Below are 21,624 nucleotides of genomic sequence, written 5' to 3'. Positions count from 1 at the left end.
CCCTGAATCGACAAACCTACACAGTGCATTTGTGCAGAACACATCTACCAGCCTGTCAATTACTGATGGGCCTCATCGCCAACACACAGAACAACATCCTCTTTGGTGACACTGTGCACCGCAATTTGCACAAATTTCCCCCCAAAGAGCATGGGTTTGTGAAGCAAGACATTGGTGTTTGCAGAGGAGCAGTCGTTTGCACTGGCTAAGGTGAGAAGTAAGGTGGAGTGAAGGTGTTCCTGGCCAAGCACAGAGTAGATACACTTATGCAACTAGTTTTGTGAAGCAGAGGAGAGATTTGAAATCTGTGTTCCTTGCTTTGTGGAAGGACTTACAACCATTTTCATGCTGCAAAAACACGGAGCTGTCGGCTCCGTACCTTTAATATAGTGCATTTTGCATCTTCCAGTTGCACTGCAGCTGAGCATTGTATTTCTGCATGTACATTGCCCCTACAAAGAACCTTAAAATCCACCTCACAAAAGTGACAAATGTAATAAAGGCATTCCGAATGTCTTCTCAGAGCATTATATTAAAAGAGAAAAAATGGAGACCTTTAGTTGAATAAATGAGTGGTTCTAAATTTGTAGGAGGTGAGTGCATTTGATTTTAACTGGATTTCAGTGTAATTTTAAGCATATATATGCTAATCTGACATTTACACTTTTGGACATTTGGCTTATAGAGAAAAACATTTGCAGATCTAGGCACACACTTGCAGTAATGAGTACGCTTTGTTGTTTGCTGAGAAGACCATCTTTGTTTCTTGTGTATTTATTCATTACTTGTTTACCATATGGAATGTTATATATAATAATAATAATTATATTTAGATTTTATCCATACTTGTTTGCGCTCCCAAAATGTCTAGGAGTTCCCAAGGTTTCAGGGACTTCTCCCGGAGAAGCAGGCATACTCCAGGACCCCTGGCAGAGTCTAGGCTAATTGTATCTGACCCAGCTCCACACCGTGAGAGACCATGAATCACAGCATTGAACAATAGGGAGTGGGTCTGCTTCACTAAATCCCCTGTTGAACTTGCCCCCAGCCCTCTCTGTCGTGATCTCTTGGAGGTAAGGTAATAAAAACTTTGTTATTTATATAGGTTTTTAATACAATATAAATTTTGATGGAATGCTGATGTTTTGGGTCAAAAATAGTACACACACACTTTGACTTGTAATGGGAACTCAAAAGCCCCAGGGTGTTGGTAAAGCATACTTGCCAACTCTCTCGGAAAGTCCGGGAGACTCCCGCATTTTGCGAGAGTCTCCCGGACTCCCGGGCGAGTGTGGCAATCTCCCGAATTCTGCCCACTTCACTAGGAAGTGCCCCACTTCCTAGTGAAGTGGACAGAATTAGATCCCAAACGCCGCAATTCCCGGTGAATCGAGGCTTTTGGCCCTGCCCCCCGCTGTCAAATGTGTAATGATGTCACAGGGGGCGGGGCCAAAATGGCACGATTTGGGCCGTCCGCCCCCCTCCGCTGGCTGGCTCCCGGAAGGGAGCTGAAGAAAGTCGGCAGGTATGTGCTAAAGCTGTACTAGCATACATTGTGTTACACAATACCTCCCAACATTTGAGTAGGCAGCATCAGGACAGGGACGTTTCCATATCAATTTGTGGGCGTAACCCATCAAGATGGAGAGGTGAGCACATTAGGCTGCCCCGTTCTCTCCTCCCCTCGCAAACCCCTTCATTGCTATGCGCAGCACCTGTTCACCGCTGCTCTGCCATGCAAGCAGTAGTGAACAGAATACCTCTCACCTTTCCCACTGATCGGGACAAAACCTTCCTGATCATTATAGCAGGACAGTGACATCAAATTGAGACTGTCCCGCCTTAATCAGGACAGTTGGGAGGTATGGTTACACAGTACTGTTATGAGACCCAGGGGTTAAATATTCAATGGTACGCTGTCCCACTAAAACTGAAGCAAACGCACAGCCATAAAATAAAATACTTGGGCATCTTTCTGACCAAAAATCTCTCCCATCTATTCCAAGCTAACTTTCCCCATACCCTATCCCAAATCAAGAAAGATTTTAACACCTGGTCCCAATTTATCTCCTGGATAGGCCGCATAAACTCAGTTAAAATGAATATCCTCCCTAGACTTTTATACCTTTTTCAAACCCTCCCTATCCGAATTCCCCCCTATGTATTAAAGTTCCTTCAATTTGAGTCATCTAAATTTATTTGGGCAGGTAGGCGCCCTAGAGGACGTCTCAGTGTTCTGCAGAGTTCCTAGGTATACCGAATTTTAAAAAATATTACCTATCCCAACTTGCTCAATGTGTCTTATGGAACGGTCCTACCTCGGCTAGGGTCTGGGTGACATTGGAGGCTGAAGGTCTGGGGATGCTTACTCCTGCCTCCCTTCTGTGGAATTTAAGGGCATGTCGTCCCAAAAAAGTTCTCTCTCATTCCATAATCTCCCACTCCCTAGCTATATGGGACTCATCCATCAGGCTCTATGGTCTCTCTCCGCATCCTTCACCAATATTCCCCCTTTTTAATAACCCTGACTTCCCTCCAGGCCTACACCATTCCGCATTCCTTCCGTGGCACTCCCGAGGGATGCGTTTCCTAAATGACATAACCCGCAGTACATAATTTCCCCAATTCGCGGACATTCAAGCTAAAATTGACCTACCCACACGGATATTTTATCAATTCCTGCAAATTCGCAATTTTCACACCATCACCAAATTGCGTCTCACTTCTCGACCTCTCACAACAATCTAAACATTGTGCCTTCGCCAGGTCTTATATCCAATATCTACTCTAAATTAATCGCTCCCTCTACTCCTCCTCGAGACCCTCATGAGTTGACATGGGAACATGACCTGGGCTCTCCCCTTGATTCGGAGGAGTGGTTGGAAATTCGGGACAATGCTGCCTCCAGCTCAATCTGTGTCCGAATAAAAGAAAATGTTTACAAACTCCTCTTCCGGTGGTATTATGTACCTACAAGTCTTCAAAAGATACTACCCGATTCCTCAGATAGATGTTGGTGTCTATGCTCTGGCGTGGGCTCTTTCTTACATATATGGTGGGACTGTCCGAAATGGATTCCCTTTTGGCGTGAAATTAAAGCTTTAATAGAAATGTTGAACCAAACTCCTATACCCTTTGACCCTAAATTTTTCCTTCTACCCCTCGGGTTTCCCATGGCCACTAGACACCAAAATAAACTTGCCCGTCATATTATCTCAGCTGCCACATGTCAAATTGCCCTGGATTGGAAGCAGGTTGTCCCCCCCTCATTTACCACTGTAACTAATAGGATATGGCATACGTATAAGATGGAATTCATGACTAGCATTATACGAAACACGGCTAAAACCTTTAAGGTGTGGGACCCCTGGATGTCTTATTTCCAACCCAACCCATTTGCTACCCCTCCCCCCTCCTAACTCACCGCTTCTGATTCAAGACTGATCTCTCCCACACCTCCCCTTTTCCCCCTTTATTTGTCTTTTTCTTCCTCATTTTCCTTTATCTCTTTCCTCTCCTTATCTTTCCTTTCTTCTCTTCTAAATATAAAAAAAATACTGGTCTTTATTTAATAGAATCTGAGCTATTTTCTCTCCGTTTCACGGGGAGCTTTGCATTGTTATCCCGAGTACTGATTCTATTTTGTTTGATATTACATGTATTCGTATTGCATTGTTAATTCTTTATGACCTTTAATAAACACTTGATTTAAAAAAAATACAAAAAAAACCCAAAAACAACTGAAGCAAACAAGTAGGAATCTGGTCCAGAATTAACCTTGACCCTGACTTGGAAGGAATTCCACAGGTAACAAATTCCACCTGTTCAATTAAAAAATGAAATAACTGCTAGTTAAACCTGAAAGCAGGTTTATTAAGGGCAATCTATACCATGAAAAGGAGCTGCACTACTCAAAGAAGGGCAAAAAAATTATTAGGAACAATAAACCAATTGCTGCTGTAATTAAATTATATTCTGTTTCATTAAGCTTGTGTGGCAAAGTTGCTGTTTTTAACAAGGTATAATAAACATGTCTGAAGCAAGTTAAAAGCCATTACACTGGCATTTGCACAGTTCATCTGACTAAATGTTGCCTGACTAAAGCATTCAAAACATGTAAAATTAAGATCAATTCTATTCTGTGTACCCATACCTATATGCTTTCATACGTACATCATGCAAAGCCCCCCAATATGATAAGTACACTCTGCAAAGCCCTAATAACCTAATTTTCCACTAAAGCAAATGCCCACCATTGCATAGACAACAGCCATCGCCATTACCATGCAGCATGTGCTGGCTAGATCACAGTGCTTTCCGTGATTATGTCCTTCAGTGAACTCCAGTTGGCTCCTCTCTTACATATCATGATTGTGTCGGAGACAGACTAATTACTCTGACTGCTGTGGTGTTGGGTATGAATTAATTGACAGTCATAATATCGACACAGTTAAAAGGTTGACACCGTTAAAATGTAAAGAAAAAAAAGGTAAAATGCAGACAGGGTTGTAAAGTCCACAGTCAAAATGTTGACATAAAGCACTATATTTAAAACAATATTACATGTAAAACAACAACTAAAGAAATGTTAACCGACCCTAATGCTGCAGTACTAGCATATTAGGAAAGACAAAAAGCACTATTACTATTACCAGCACTAGGCTTCGACAGCATGGGCTGGTGGCACTACAGCAGGGAATCAGCGTTGGGTCCCCCTGCCATAATGCCAAACCAGCCCCAAGCTGGTCAGTGTGGGGCTGGAGTCCCTAGGGAGATCAGGTCTGCAAAGAAAAAAAGTGGTCCCTTTCCTCCTCCTAGGTTTACCCAGCGCCGTAATGATAGCATTAGAGCTCTTCCCGCACCCCTGGGCGGTGGTAGTGGAGTAATAATAATGTTTTTATAGTAAGAAAAAACAATTTGTGTCCCTGGTGCACAACAGGTCCCTGTTTGCTAAGGTTGCCATTAAGTGTTTGGGCATGCTCGCTTGAAGAAGTACTACAAGCACCAGCATGCCCATGAATGCCAGGACATCCTGGAACTGGTGGAAGCACAAGTTCCAGCATGCTCTGGCACCCATGGCTGCTGGGACCCGTACTGCAGCAAAGAAAAATGTAAATAAAACACACACACCATTTTAAACTTTACTTTAATTGAAATAAACACACCCCTAAACATCCCTCTTTCACCCTATTTGTTGCTCACAGTCATGTAATTTTTTTTTTTTTCCAAGCAAGGATCGTTTAATTCTATTACAGATGACAACCACTGGAGATAGGTGAATAATAAATAAGGTGACAGAGGGATGTCGTTTTTTAAAAAAAACAAACTGTATTGCCAGTGGTAGTGCCGTCACTATTGCACGTTTAAATCTAACTATTTATGTCGACATTATAACCTGTTGACATTCCCAATGTCGTCATTTTAACCCTGTTGTCCTAATGAACATTTCGACATTTTGAATATCAACATCAACATATGGGTTTAAAATTCCAGTGAGAATTTTGGGCAGCCCAGGGAGGGAAATAAATTTGCGATCTATGGTGAAATATATGTCAACTCTTTGTGTGGTACCTAAAAAAAAAACCATCCTGCATTTAGAGTGCTAAACAAACTTTCATACCTGGAAGGTAGGTCTCTTAATGTTGTTGTTGTATACCACTTTGCCTAACCTTTTGTAAAGCCTTGTCAAATGTGGGAAGGGAGCATTCATGGCAAAGGCAGATATAGAGGCGGTATTTCGGTTACTCGTTATATACCACCTTGTTTCCATTTGCTTAGCTGTAATTTTAATGAAAAATACTTACATAGAAACCTTTGCATAGACTGTGCTATTTCTTTTAGGCCATTTAAAACATTCAGTTGCTTTTTAGAATGGGTTGAGTCAGAATGGCATAAGGCTTTGTGTCACTACTCGGATGAATTTCTATTTATGGGTTGTGCAGGGTTCTCAATTTGTGGCGACATGGTGGTACTTTTCCAACATATGGCCAGAGCCTTTGGAGTGCCACTTGCAACAGAGAAATTGATACCTGCCCTTCTGAGCTACAGTTATTTACTGATGGAGCAGGCAGTGTGGGGTTCGGAGCTAATTTTGTAGGAAAATGGTGTGGAGAACAGTGGCCGTTAGATAGGGCAAGAGCTAACCTGAGATTTAAAATAGCACTATTTGAACTTTTTACCGTTTTGGTAGCAGTGGCATTATGAGGAGTAGAATTGTAGAATAGGCAGGAGGAGAAAACAGAGTTGATGTGGAGGTTTTAAACACTCTTTCACCAAAAACACACCCAGTACTGGCATTGTTGTGGGTTCTGGTGATGAGAGGTTTGATGCAGATTATTAAGTGTGAGGTAGGCACATTTCAGGGTTTAGCCAACAAATGACGGATTAACTATCTAAATTTAATATTACACAATTTTGTATATCGGATCTGCAGGCAAATGTGACCCCTTACAAATGCCCTACTCACCTTTGACTGCAGAAGTGTTGAGCTAATCCAGGGTTTTATGGCATGGAATACCTGAACAGCTACTGTAGGTACTGGGATGCCAATGTGGCTTGCACACAGGCAAAAGGGTTACGATCGCCAAGGAAATGCTATGGAGTGGTTGATGTTGGAGTTGTGATGAAGTGGGGAGGTGGTCAGCTCAGTAGAAAGTTTTGGACGGTCTTTAATTTTTCCAACAGTCTTCGGGTTGGCCATATGTGGCAACAGACATTAATGTAAGGAGGATGTTGGCAGAATGGAAGAAGCTCACTGTGTCCCCAAATGTCAGATGAACTATTACACCAAAGTTGCTAGAGTTGATTACAGAAAGCTTTCAAAGTTGGTGTGGTGGCCTCAATTTGAAACAGTATTATTTTGTGCAGTGTTTGTGCTGTCATTCTTTGGTGCCATGTGGGTAATTGAATTAGTCAGCTCCAACAAAAGAGATGTTTAAGGGCTAGATGTGAATGATGTGAAGGAGGTCTAAAACTGACCAGCTCGAGTAAGGCTGATGAGTCAAGATAGGAAAGCTACAGCCATATGCCACATAGATAGGGTAAAACTGTTTTTGCACATATGTCAGCAATTTACTGGCTGTTTATGTATTCATGAGGATTTATCAAAGTTACAATGTATCAGTTTACAAGTGTGATGAGAGCTAGTTTTGGAGGATACAAACTACTACACATTTGAGTACTCAGGCATGGATGACACAGCTATTAGGAGTATAGGTAGATCCAATGGGTACCAGCAAAATATACAGCCATAGAATGGAGATGTTAGCATATATATTTAATAAAGAAAACTGGATGACAACAAGGTTGAGCAGGGCTAAGTAAGGGCATTGGCATTATACAGGTGGAGACAAAAATAGTGGGCTGGGTAGGTCAGATTTTAAAAAATTCTGAAGATTTTAAAGTTAAAATTATATCAAATATAATAATACTGATGAATTAATAATCACTATTAAGCAGTCTTAATGAGAAAAAAAAGAGAGGAAGGATTAGAGTTTAGTAATGGGATGTAAATCTGTGTGGTTACTCATGGATGCTGAATAACTGGACTGTATTTTATAAGTGCATACCCCATTAAGGTATAGATATGTGGGGACTCCTACATTCATTGGGCTGGTTTAAGAGCAGCGAAGAAGCCACTGGGGCAGTACCCGGGTTTTGAATTTAAGCAAGTGGAGCCGATGTGGTTTAGGAGAAAAAGGTATGTGGTGGGCCCAAGTGATCCCTGCACTGGCAAAACTCCGCTGGAGATGGACAGATCTGGATGCTATTATACTGCATGTAAGGTGTAATGACATGTAGAATATAAAATCCCTAGAGTTGGAGAGTGCCATATACAGTGACCTTGTACAAATCATCAACATGTTTGATGGGTTTATGGTGGTGTGGTTGAAGATGGTGCAACTCTTGGAGTGTCACATTAAAGCAAAATGGACAGTCCATTAAAGCAAAAGCAGTGAATAAGAGCCTAAAAAAGTGAGTGGTCAGCTTTCTGAGTATGATGGGTCGTTTACCAGAAGACATTAGATGAGGATTATACAATAATGTTGCATACGTCAGGTGGAGTGCATTTATTGGCATGGCTATGGAATATTTAATATACACATATAAGAAGCAGTGACGTGGATTAAGAACAGAAGCCAATTGTAGGTGGAAAATTGGCCTCTTGTGCTGGGTAAGAGGAGGGGGATATTGATAGTCTCTGGTGGAAGCAGGGCTATACCGTTATATCTATATGTAGATGATTGGGGGAGCACCGGGATTGGCTGGGGTGGTATCCATGGGGGTTCTCAGACCACGGTTTGAGTTACTATACCCCGAATTTGGAGTAGTCACAAGGATGGGAGGTGTCATGTGGATAGATACTGCTAGTGTGACTCTTGGATTGTGGGATAAAGATTAAAATCTGACATATTTAATAAAAGGTTGTGTCCATTTTCTGCTTGGTGCAGTGTCTATTATCAGTAAGAGTGATGATTGCCTGGTTGCGGGACAGAGAGGCAGATATTACCCCTGTCTAATGTCATGGAAAAGTCTACAGTTTATATTTTTAAATCAAAAAGATAGTGTTCTCTTTCTTCCTATTTCTTTTAATAATACTTAATTTTTTGAAAGTAACAAAAATGCTATCTTTAGGCTGCAGTATGTAATGCCGGCCTAATATTTCAACAACTTGAATCTCATATTCGGTAACCAAATACAAAAATATAATGTAAGTGGCTGTTAGAGAAATTATCTCAAAATCAGAATTCAAACTGAGCTTTAGTTTTAATGGAAATCATACGGACATAAATAAATTTTTCTTAAATCTGTTTATGGAGTAGGTACTTATAATATTCATTAAGAACAATTTCCTTCCTTATACCTATAATTATTTTTGTGAGTTATATAAGCCCCAGGAGTGCTTTTTTGGACAATGATTTTCTTCTTATGTTGTGTTATATGTATTTATAAATTTCCACTAGCATTTAAGAATTAGTTTTTTTTTTTAAAGAACGGAGAACCCACATATGGTTTAGCAATAATTACATAGACAACAGTGTCAATATGTATGCTTTTACATTCCTGTGTAGAACACAAAAAAGTTCTGTGATAGAGATAAATCAAGTCAAAAAAGTCAAACTGTATTACAAATTCATTTCTTTGAAGTGCCCATGAAAATTAACATCATGCCATTTTGAGAAGAGTTGCAAATGACATATAAAACTATCTCAGCTTATAAACGTGTGTAAAACATAAGGTGCCTTGACCACACAATGACAGAAGCAACCCAGAAAGTGGAAGGCATATGTCAAGTCATCAATTACACCAATTAAAAACAATGTGGCTGCTCAAGATGTTTCCATAATCCCAACTCTTCACCAATGCTACACATTGTCACACATCGGGGTCGAAACCCCACTTACCTGGTCTAGCAGCATCACCCCACGGCCATCTGTGTCCCTGCTGGCCGCCTATGGTACTCCTGAGTACTGTGTCACTCTCTGTAAACAAACACACACTGCTGTTAAGCTTCATGGGCGTGACCATCTTGTATTGCACCACATGATCCAATCTGACAAACCAGTCTCCAGCAACTCCGGTTACATGACTCAGTCAGCCTATCAGTGTACAGGGCACCCTACTTAAACCAGGAACTGCTGGTTGAACATTGCCAGCATAACGCCCAACCTTTAGGTGAAGGTCTCCTGGCTGATTCTGTTCCTGGCAGTAGTATCTCCTACTAGCCTTACCAAGCGCACTGTTCCTGACTGCTGTATTGCCTGTCAGCAGTACTATGTGCTTATGGTCAGGTCCACAGCATCCTCCTCCTGCATCCATCTCACACACTTCACTGTGGGTTCAGTATCCTGTTGGCTGCTTCACTGGGTGCCAGTTCTGAGTTTCCTGTGGTTCGTTGTCGCCCTGTGCGCAGGTTTCAGTCCTAAGTTCTCTGGTTCAGATTCCAGTTCTGAGATTCATATCTCAGGCCACCAGTACCCACAAAAGCGGTGCCAGGGTAAGGCCCAGATGAGCAGGAGCTTCCTGTTACAGTCACTGAGGGCAACTATCAATCAAGATTGGTGCAGGCCTTCCCAAGGATGCGGATTCTAACGGAAATCCCCGGTCTACACCAAGAACTTCCACAAGGCAGGATGGATTTGGCTGCCGAAGCCCGCAGGTTGCGCCCTTCAGGGTAGCCCCGATGTGAAAGGGTAGATGGACGGATGCTACTGGATACAAGGGAGAGATAATGCGAAACCGCAGAAAGAGTCTGTGTCCCAAAAGAGCAGCTAGGATAAAGGCGATATAATATTAGTGACATAGTGTCACTAATTCCGCAACGCTGTACAGAAATCCTTGAAGACCCTTGAGGTCTTTCCTGCAGGCCTTTTTAAAGGATACAAGTTTCCCATGCTGTGTATGCCTCCCTGCATGGTTGTCCACAGGTTAGCAATCCTGGAATTGGAAGGAAGGTGCCAGTGGGATGGCGATGGGCAGGGACCAGGATTCTAACCTTATGCAGTCCTCCCCTGCTGAGCTAGTGATTCACTATCTAATAAAGTCCAGGGGAAAACAATGGTGGTCTGAAGTGGTTAATGATATTCCTAATCCCTGTTGATGAAGAGCAACTCCTTTTAGCCCTTTACAAGCATTTGTTTTGTTGAAGGGGCTGCTCACTTCCTGTAGATTTGAGGAGAGTTGGTGGGGGATAGAGTCCAGGAAACAGTGTTGCAGCCAACTTATATCCCAACTGGTCCTTGTGCAGCACACTTGCATTTATTTAAAGAACTTGAGATTGTAGTCCAGCCAGAGAAATAATAATAAATAATAATAATAATATCATCAACCAGAGTCTGTAGCAACCAGGTTCAGTCTTTAGTCCATAGTGACAGATGGCGGATGTTAATTGTAACCCCATCTCATCAAATATCTATTTATAGCTATTTTGATTGAGAGAAAGAAAAAGAGAAATAGAGAGAGAAAATATATAAAACAAACATTATGTATAAAATGTATTTTCACACAGAACAATGTTACCACCAGTGCTTTGTTGAAAGGCCCAAATTGGGGTCAATAAGGAGGAGGGGACAAGACCAACCTAGGCCCCTGAAGAAGAATGTAAGTATCTTGATATAATAATATAGTGGAATATTTTGGGCGTTTCTGTAGAAAAACATAGTTCTCACAAATACTGCTATTATACAGGTGTTTTAATTAATGCACATAATACATGTTTGCACTTAACTAATACAACCTGACCACAACTATATCTGCATGTGGCTCACAAATACAGTCCTCTGGATAATACGGTGTTAAGAACAATGTTACTGATGATAGTAATGTACAACTTGTTTACTCTGTAGGACAACACTACACATTAACACTAATGTAAGAGTGGTGTCCAAAGCACGTGCCTGCTAAAAACACAAGGCAAACGGATGTTTGTAAAATGTAATAATGTACGGATGTGGAAACATAGTATTTTCCAGCTGAACAACAGCATGAAGAGGCAGAGGAGAGGATGTCTTGCATATAGTTTTGAAGAAAATAAAAAAATAGACCAAATAACATAAAAAATATAGCTTATATAGAAAATATTATGTTTCATTTTTCCCTTAATTATGTTAGATTGTTTTTTTTTAATGGTCGAATAGTTTACTAAACAAAAATTAGGTGTGTTCTATTAATGAAATGAAAATTTGTAATAATGCGACATTATTGATTGTAAATGCTGTGATAAAGGGCTAATTGCTAGCATTGAATAGTGAGGTGAAAATATGTAATGCAGTGAAAAGGTTAATATTAGTAATTTTCAGTAGGCAGCAGTGACTTAGGAAAAGTATGGTAATTAAGGAAATACACATATGTGCATTCTGCTGTAAATCTATTCTAAATCTATATGTAGTAAAAACCCACAACCATCTATCTGTATGCGTATCTATGCTTACGGTGGAACTATGTAACATAAGTACTACCGTATTCACATCATAATCGATTTTAAGAAACATGTGGACTTGAATACGAGTGGACCTACGCAACACCCGCATGCACTTTTGATACTAGGAGAATACGCACATTTTGCACCCAGATTTAAATCAGGCCCTCAGTGGCCACTTTATTATTAGGTACACCTTCTCATTTAACGCAAACCAACCAATCATGCGACAGCAACTCAATGCATGAAGCATGCACACATGGTCAAGAGGTTCAGTTGTTGTTCAGACTAAACACCAGAATGTGGTAGAAATGTGATATAAGTGACTTTGGTAACGTAATTGGTTTGAGAACCAACTGCTGATCTCCTGGGATTTTCATGCACATCCCAAAGCACAACTACCGGATGTGGTGGAATGAGAGATTTACAGCATGAATGTGCAGCATTCAAATCTGCAGCAACTGCGTGATGCTCTCATGTCATCATAGATCAGAATCTCTAAAGAATATTTACAGCACCTTGTTGAATCCATGCCACAAATAATCACTCAGTACCACACACACGCAAAATCCAAGAGCATGAGTTAGGCATTAAGGTTGTCAACTGTATATTGGAACAGTAATCAAATGTATCATTGCCATTGAAGCAGCATTATTATCCCACCTTTATTGTATAGTCACAAGGCAGTATTATTATAATCTTTTATTTATAAAGCGGCAACATATTATTCGGCCCTTTACGCAGAATGTTTACCCATTCACATTAGTTTATGCTCCAGTGGAACTTAGTCTAAATTCTCTACCACGCAAACATCAACCAACCAGCACCAAAAAGAACCTTATGCAAACAAGGGGAGACTATACAAATTCCACACAGATTGTGTCCTGGTTGAAGCTGAACCCAAGTCCTCTACCTATTTACCTGTGCTCCGCTATGCAGTATCTTTTAGATTGTTTTGGTTTAAAAATAGTTTTCAATTTGAGGTAAACAGGTACTAGGCTGGGATTCACTCATTGTTAAACAAATTCTTGGCAATTTAGAAGGACCTATTGATCTATTCCCCAAGAGACCCAAGTAGTGGTTTAGTAAAATGGTATTGCTACACAGATGATTCATATTCAAAGAGGTGACCATTTTTTTGTGTGAACAGTTCTTTGTTTGAATAAGTATGATAGCAATATTCATCCTATAGGGATTTTAGTTCTGTTTTTGTTAATTTTTTGGACCCATATTTTGATTCAAGATATATTCACACTAAAACACATTTTAAAAGATACTGGAATAGTTATATATTCTGTGACAGATGCCACTAATAGACATAGCTAAAGAACCACCATAAGAGCTAGTTCAAGTGCATCAGAAAGAACTGTACCAATGATACCAATCCTAAAGCTTCAATCCCAATAGGTTTTTCTTTAAATAGCAATAGCAATTTAAGTAGCTTTCAAACTTGCAGCATTCTACAAATCATTATCTCCTTTAACAAAAATCTATCTGGAGGTTTCAAAATATGGCTGTCAGTTCTACAGACACAGGTTCACAGCCCTCAGCATGTCATGTGAAGGCAGAGGAGGAGGAGAAAGGGGGAAGGCAGAGGGGCGTTTCACTGATCATCATGTGCCATGTGAACGTGGTTGCCATGGTAGTCCATGACACTGTGCAGTATTATAAATCATTAATAGCAGTCTGAAGAAACAAACCAAGGAAAATGGTAAATAACATTCTAATAGTTGCCACAGTGATTTATGTAAAAAACAAAACAAATGAAAAACACATTTTTTTCATGGGATTGCTGCTTGAATATGCAATGGAATATTTTAAAAGAGATGGGAAGAAAATATGAAGCCTCTTCAGTTGGTTCATCATTTGATTATGTAAGAAGAAGGAATAGAAATGTATTATTCATACAGGGGACAAATATTCCAAATTTCAATTTACTAAATGGTTTTTCAGCGATAGAATATTTTTTTATTTTTTTTTTAAAAACAAACATATAACTTTGTATTTAGAAAAGCACCTAAATTAAAATTAGTTAAAAGTTATCAATTTAGCAGATAAGCTCTTCATCAAAAAGCATAAAAAAAAGTGAGAAATAGCAGATTATTTTAGCTCATTCTGAAATCCACTCAAATTTCAGCAATTCACAAAGTGATCCAGAATCATGCAAAATTCACTGACTAATTCACAGCTGTGACCTCAAATGCATCCATGGAACATGAAGAAGTTAATCAGTAAGGAAAAATAAAGCGTTCACGTGCCTATAGCCTAATGAAATGAGTGTACAGCCCCTCTACCGGACATTCCTGGATTGTTCTATCGGGAAACATCTGAATAAAACTATTTAAAGCTGCAATGTATCAGTGGCCTGGCTATTTTAATCTTAACTTCTCTTCTGTGCGTACGTAACGCCCCTATGCTGACAACAATCAAATCTATGTCTCTCTATCTCATGCATCCAACTGTCTCTCTGCCATGTCCCCCTGAATGTCACAAGCTCAATATGTTCAAACCAAATAGAAACAAACGGTGGTGGGGATCTGCGCTCCCCATTGGGTGTGCGTAGTCTAATGCTGCCATAGCGATTGGTGTGATATAGAAGGGGAGTCTCAGTCCTTCCGATGGAATTATACAAAAAGATAATTCCCTTGGCACAGGTGGATACAATATACAGTCAAGTCCATAAATATTGGGACATTGACACAATTCTCATATTTTGGGCTCTATACACCACCACAATGGATTTGAAATGAAAACAAACAAGATGTGCTTTAACTGCAAACTTTCAGCTTTAATTTGAGGGTATTTACATCCAAATCAGGTGAACGGTGTAGGAATTACAACAGTTTCTATATGTGCCTCACACTTTTTGAGGGACCAAAAGTAATGGGACAATCGACTCAAAAGCTATTTCATGGACATGTGTGGGCTATTCCCTCATTATTTCATCATCAATTAAGTAGGTAAAAGGTCTGGATTTGATTCTAGGTGCGACATTTGCATTTGGAATCTGTTGCTGTCAACTCTCAATATGAGATCCAAAGAGCTGTCACCATCAGTGAAGCAAGCCATCATTAGGCTGAAAAATCAAGACAACCCCATCAGAGAGATAGCAAAAACATTAGGTGTGGCCAAATCAACTGTTTGGACCATTCTTAAAAAGAAAGAATGCACCAGAGAGCTCAGCAACACCAAAAGACCCAGAAGACCACGGAAAACAACTGTGGTGGATAACAGAAGAATTTTTTCCCTGGTGAAGAAAAACCCCTTCACAACAGTTGGCCAAATCAAGAACACTCTCCAGGAGGTAGGTGTATATGTGTCAAAGTCAACAAGAGAAGACTTCACAAGAGTGAATATAGAGGGTTCACCACAAGATGTAAACCATTTGTGGGCCACAAAAACAGGAAGACCAGATTAGAGTTTGGCAAACAACATCTAAAAAAGCCATTACAGTTCTGGAACAACATTCTATGGACAGATGAGACAAAGATCAACTTGTACCAGAGTGATGGGAAGAGAAGAGTATGGAGAAGGAAAGGAACTGCTCTTGGTAGTGTCATGGCGTGGGCATGTATGGCTCCCAATGGAACTGGTTCCCTTGTATTTATTGATGACGTGACTGCTGACAACTTAGGTTGCAACCTGAACACATGCATATATAAACCGATTTTCACAGGTGAACAAATATATCATAAAAATCTGAATAACTTCAAAGGTGGTATAAAATTTGGATTCACTTAAAGAGGATATCTATTAGGTTTATCATGAGAAATCAAAGTCTCTAGAAATGGACATAAGAGTCAATCAAAGGAAGCCCGGACAAGGCAAAATCTTCCAGTATAGCTACTTTGATTTCTCATTATAGACCTAATGCTATTTTTAGGTCTCTACATTGACTTTTACATATCCTCTAAGTGAATCCATATTTTATAGCATCTTTGAAGTTATTCATATTATTATGATATATTTGTTCACCTGTGAATATCGGTTTATATATGGATGTGTTCAGGTTGCAACCTAAGTATTCTTTGTTTTTAACATTTCCAATATGTATATTTGTATGCAAAATTAAAATCTGTTCATTTCAACATATATCGTATCCACTTGCACCAAGGGAATTATCTTTTTGTGTCATGTTCAAACCAAAGCTCATCATCTTCCCTCTTCCTTCTGTTACATCTTCCCTGAATCCAAGCTTGCTGATTTGGTGTCATCTTTGACTCCACCCTCAGCTCTACCAAAACCCTTATTACATATTCTCATTATCTCCTGCAACCATCTACTATTTAGCCTTCACCTCAACCATGTTTCCCCTCTACAATACACACTATACATCTCCTTAAGCCGAAGTCGAGAATATTATATATATTTATATAAGATTATGGACTAGACCTTTAGAGGACAATGAAAATTGAGAATTTTTATTATCCTCTATCGAATTTTTGCACAGAGCTTTCGTTATTTAGCTACATTTTTGCAGCCTTTGAGGACAACGTGTGAGGTCGTAACAGTGGAGAAAATAAAAGTATATAAAAGTATATTGAATCAATATATAGATTCAATTCCCCGCGTTGTCCTAAAGAATAACACAGGCTGCAAACTATTACCATTACTATGGTAACAGCTGCACATTACGGTTGCTACCGTAATTTCAACGCTGATTCAGTGTTAAAATTATCGTAAAAACGGTAATAATGCGTGCCCCATGTTGTTCTAAAGAACAACACAGGGAATTGAATCTACCCGTGTGTATAAATTATAAATTAAATTATTAATATCTGATACAAATTCTATTTTTATTCAAATGCTTAATTTTTTTACTGCCCTCAGTAATAGAGAAACATATTTTGATAGTAGGAAATAAATGTAGTCATTAAACCATTTAATAGGTTGTATAACTCATAAAGCTACCAGGCTGCAAAACTGCATTGAAGAGTTTGCCTTGAATTTTTTCATTTAACATTTGCAACGAAATTGTCGATATCAAAGTACCAGTTCACATCAATGTTCTTTTTTTATTGCTTTATAAGCAGAAAACTTTTCTATTAAATCAAACATCAAGATCTGCAGGAAGTCGTCTTTAATGAAGAGCAGCATAAGAGCTGTGACTGGCTTCCTTGCCGTCTACACACGTGGGATGGTGTGCGCAGCCCCATATGTAACTTGCTAAGATGGAGAGGGAAGCCATCACATGTTGGGGGGACAGCGGGGGATAACGGGAATATTGCCACATGAAGAAAGGAGGGAGTGGAGGACAGAGACTCACACGATTAGGAGAGGGAGGGAGTGAGGGAGGAGGAGAGTGGGAGAGACACACACACACACACACACACACACACACACACACAGAGACTCACAGGCTGAGGGGGCAGCTCTCCTACTACATTACATTATTTACCGATTTCCACTGGATACATAAAGTATTGTCCCCAATGTTGCACCCATAGAGTCCTTAGTGTTAACCCTTTGCAGATACTGTTTCATTTAGCCTCTATAGTCTGCTATACAGAGTCTGGTGGGGAAGAAAGAAAGGATGAAAGTGGAGGCAATGGGGATTGGAGCAAGAGGGGAGGGGGTTTGAAGTAGCCCGCTCCTTTACAATCATTAATCGCTATTAAAATATTATACAGCAATAGCTTGAAGTCAAGTTAAATGCTTGCAGTTGGCGGTTTTGTGTTATTTTACATAAATCGTATTAGGAACCTCATAGAAACATAGAATTTGACGCATGATTTTCCATTTTTTGGCATTAAACTGTAGTTGCCACTCTCTTGACCATTCCTCTAGTCTACCTACATCAGTGTTGGCTAACCTGTGACACTCCAGGTGTTGTGAAACCAGGATGCTTTGCCAATATATAGCAGCTTATTGCTGGAATGGTATGCTTGGACTTGTAGTTTCACAAACACCTGGAGTGTCACAGGTTAGCCAACACTGACCTAGATCATTAATCATTTGTTTTACACCTCCTGGTGTGTCTACCCTGTTGCATATCTTTGTGTCATTTGTAAAAAGGCATACTTTCCCTTCAATACCATTTGCAATATCTCCAATAAAGATATTAAAAAGCACTGGTCTAAGTACAGATCCTTGGGGTGCTCCACTGGTAACCTTCCCCTCCTGTGAATGCTCTCCGTTTACTATAACTGTTTGTTTTCTATCCTGCAACCAAGATTTTATCCATTCCACCATCTTTGAATCCAATCCCAAACGTTCAAGTTTATTTAACAGTCTGCAATGTGGGACAGTGTCTTACTGAAATCTAGATAAGCTACATCTACAGTCCCTCCTTGATCTACTACTTTAGTTACCCAGTCAAAAAAGTCAATAAGATTTCTTTGACATGATCTCCCCCCAGTAAATCCATGATGTTTGGGATCCTATAAATTACTGGATTTGAGATATTCTACAACTCTATCTTTTAAGAGTTTCCATCAATTTTCTACTACTGATGTAAGGCTCACTGGTCTGTATTTGCTCGTCTCTTCCTTGCTTCCACTTTTCTCAATCACAAAAAATACTAGGAAGAGAATATGTTTCAGAGCACCACAAAAACAACACAAAACAAACAGGGACAGCATCTCAAAAATAAAAGGTATATAGTCTTGGCGTCACAGGGCAGCTCATTTTGGTCGCCTTTTCAGAAAAAGAGTTGTCAAAAATAGCAAAAGCATGTATAGCTGTATTCAAGCAATTGTAATAAAAAGCAGACACAACACAGTTTGAAGTTAAAACACTTCTGAAGTCCAAGTACCACACAGGGATTTCATCTGTCATGCAAGAACCAGAATCTCAGTCCTGGGTAAATCTCAATTCCCAGGTAAAGAGGTCACCAAATGCCCTAAAAATACAAGAGGAACTCAATGAGTTTGTGTATATGCAAAAAATAAAATTAAAGAAGTTGGGCCTTATTGTGTTCTGGGCAGATCTCTTGAAATACAGGTCTTACAAAATACTTGCCACAATGTTTAGCTTCATTATAACTAACCATTCTTCTTCAAAAGTACCACACAGTTCAATTGACCATTTTTTTCAAAAACAAAGGAAGTACTTAATTCACAATAGTATTAATAGAAAAAAATATTTTAATACAAAAACACTGCTATAATGCATTAATGCATCAATAAAAGCAATAAAATATTTTATGCAAAGATTGTTTGGGGACAACTGTATTTTGACCAATGTGCTATTGCCAAAAACACAGTGGGCCTTATTTATGAAGCACCAAGTATAATGATTCAGTGCAAAAACGAAGATATAATTTTGTGGAGGAAAATAAAAGGATGGAGAGGGTGGTTTTTTAGGTTTGTTGCTCTGCGGTGGAACACACAGTCACGTCCATTCTGCAAAATGTTATGATTGCAGTGGCTTTGAGCTGGAGGAAATTGAGTTTTCTTCATAAACTTTAAACAGGACACATTGGCACTTCGCTGGGGAACATTTTTCCAAGGTGCACTTCTCCCAATATAAAATCACAGCTTTAAACACACAAGCCATATGTAATATGTAATAAACACAGTCAAAGGGGTAATTCAATACCTTCCTTCAATTCATGGGCAATCCATGACTATGTATCTTCACTGATTTTTCATCGCACTCCATAGGGGTTTTCAGGAAAATCAGTGATATTCAGCATAGTTGCCTACTCTCCCGGAATGTCCGGGAGACTCCCGAATTTTTGTGAGTTCTCCCGAGAGAGAGCAGGCAAAAATCCCAGATCCAGCTGTCTCCATTGTTGAAGATGGGTGGGGGCGGGGCTAAACGTGACATAGTGGCCCCGCCCCCTGCTGCGATTGGCCGGAATTGCATAAGCTTGATAGGGGCAGAGCCTAACGGCACAACACGTGTGGCCACGCCTCTTCGGCGGACCCACTCCCTGACAGCTGCCTTCAAAAGTAGGTATGCTATTCAGTTACCGTAGGATGCCAAAATTAGCACAACCGGACATGGCTGTGAGTTCTGGAGCCACATTGTGGCGAAATTAATCTCTAATCCTAATTGCCCCCCTCAACCTCATGATAAATTGAAGTCATAAATGGGGCTAAATTGAGCAATATTTTAGGATCAAAATGGAAAAGTTTAATTTAATTAAATGTCACGATACAGAAGGGATAGCCTTTAAATCTTCTGTTACTGGAACACACTTGTTGTGATCTTTTCTAGCTTCCTCTGATGGTACTTGATTGCTGCCCTTTAGAAAGGGGCCTTTAGCATCACAGTTTTGCAAGGTTATTGTTTATTACACTGCAATCTCTTAGCCAGGCTGCTGAATCTGCAGACCGATATTCCGGATATCTGAATTTGGTGTGAACTCTGATCTTCCATGGCCTTAGCTTGTTATTTGGAATATGATTTTGTGTGCAAGATAGCTTATCCAGCCTTGTTTCCTGCTCAGCTTGCTTGCACTAACTAGTAGTGTGCTCCCGTATGCAATCTTTAGCAGCTGTAACTACCAGTGTCACCAGTCCTGCTACTGCTCAGCCTGTTAATTGCATTGCTACTGTGTTTTGTCTGGCCTCCAGCCACTGAGCTCCATCCTCTGAACTCTTTTATTCATTTCTCTTATACCTGTAACTGTTTGAACCGCAAACCAGTTTCAATTATTTCCAGCAACAAATAATTCCTATTTTATCACAACTCATGGTTTCTGCTCTCCAGTTTTACTGACATAACACTTTTGCTCCTCTTCAGATTACACCTCTCCACACACCTATATACACTTCTTGTTTGTAGGGACGTCTCCCCAGTGTGAAGAGTAAAGGAGCACCTCGATGTGCACAGAGCAGACAGTCTAGTGTTTTGGGTCACACATTAAGAGTGCTTCATAAATGAGGCCCAGTGGCTTTAGTGTAACATTTGAAGCGCAAAGAATACAAATGTTCTGACTGTATGCAAAGCAAATAAAATGTATTGCAAGAGCACAGGGACTATATGCACTTAAGACAGCATAGAAAACTAGAAAAGCAAACGTACTTAATACTAAAAGCAAAAGCCTTCTTTACAAAATGAAACAAAAACAGACGACAGTGACAACACTAGTTCAGTGCTACTGGAAATTGGATGTGGTGCTGTATTTGAACTCACTTTAGTGAGCATTTCCGGTGACAACTAAATTTACTAATCAGCCCAACATAAGTCATTTCTCAACACATAATTACCGTAACCATACACACAGAAAGGAGATGTAAGGAGAATCTGTCTATGTCTATACCTCATTGGGCACTTGGTGTGTGAACGTTTGTGGAGAGAAGATACAACACGTGCTGCTGGGTCTTCAAACTTTTACATGACATACTTCATCATATGAATTTACTATTATTGTTATGTGGAATTCCCGTACCAAATGAAGAACCTTTTGAAATAAAGACCAACATACAGATAAATATCTAGAATATATGGGACATACTGACCCTGGAATAAAAGGTGGACTTTATTTTGGACATTTATGAACATTTAGAAATACCTTTATGAGTTTATATACTGAATTGTGATGGTTAGAGCGTGTAGGCTCTGATTTGGTGTGACAAGGCTACTTTTTCTGAAGTTTGGCGCACACTAATCAGTAATCTTTCTTCTTTATTTAGTTCACTGCTATGTCTGCTAAATAGTAAAAATTTCAAGTACCTTTAGATTTTGGGTCTTAACTCTGTAACCTAATTTAAAACTTTGCAACAGTCATTCGTAACTTCCCTTCACACAATTAAGTT

General features: G+C 39.7%; 1 protein-coding gene across 3 annotated transcripts in view; it reads right to left on the bottom strand.

Annotated features, from left to right (window-relative positions):
• MFSD12 (major facilitator superfamily domain containing 12) overlaps positions 1-21,624 on the bottom strand; it is a 65,453-nt gene that overhangs the window by 10,585 nt on the left and 33,244 nt on the right. The window contains exon 10 of one of the 3 annotated variants that reach the window (XR_012690818.1): positions 18,672-18,758. The exons of the other annotated variants lie outside the window; for them this stretch is intronic. The gene's annotated coding sequence lies outside the window, so the exon portion shown is untranslated. The remainder of the gene's footprint in view (positions 1-18,671; positions 18,759-21,624) is intronic. 3 annotated transcript variants of the gene reach the window in all.

The sequence above is a fragment of the Mixophyes fleayi genome, chromosome 1 (genome assembly GCF_038048845.1).
Source record: "Mixophyes fleayi isolate aMixFle1 chromosome 1, aMixFle1.hap1, whole genome shotgun sequence".
NCBI classification, from domain to species: domain Eukaryota; kingdom Metazoa; phylum Chordata; class Amphibia; order Anura; family Limnodynastidae; genus Mixophyes; species Mixophyes fleayi.
This window is presented reverse-complemented; position numbering and strand designations above follow the sequence as displayed.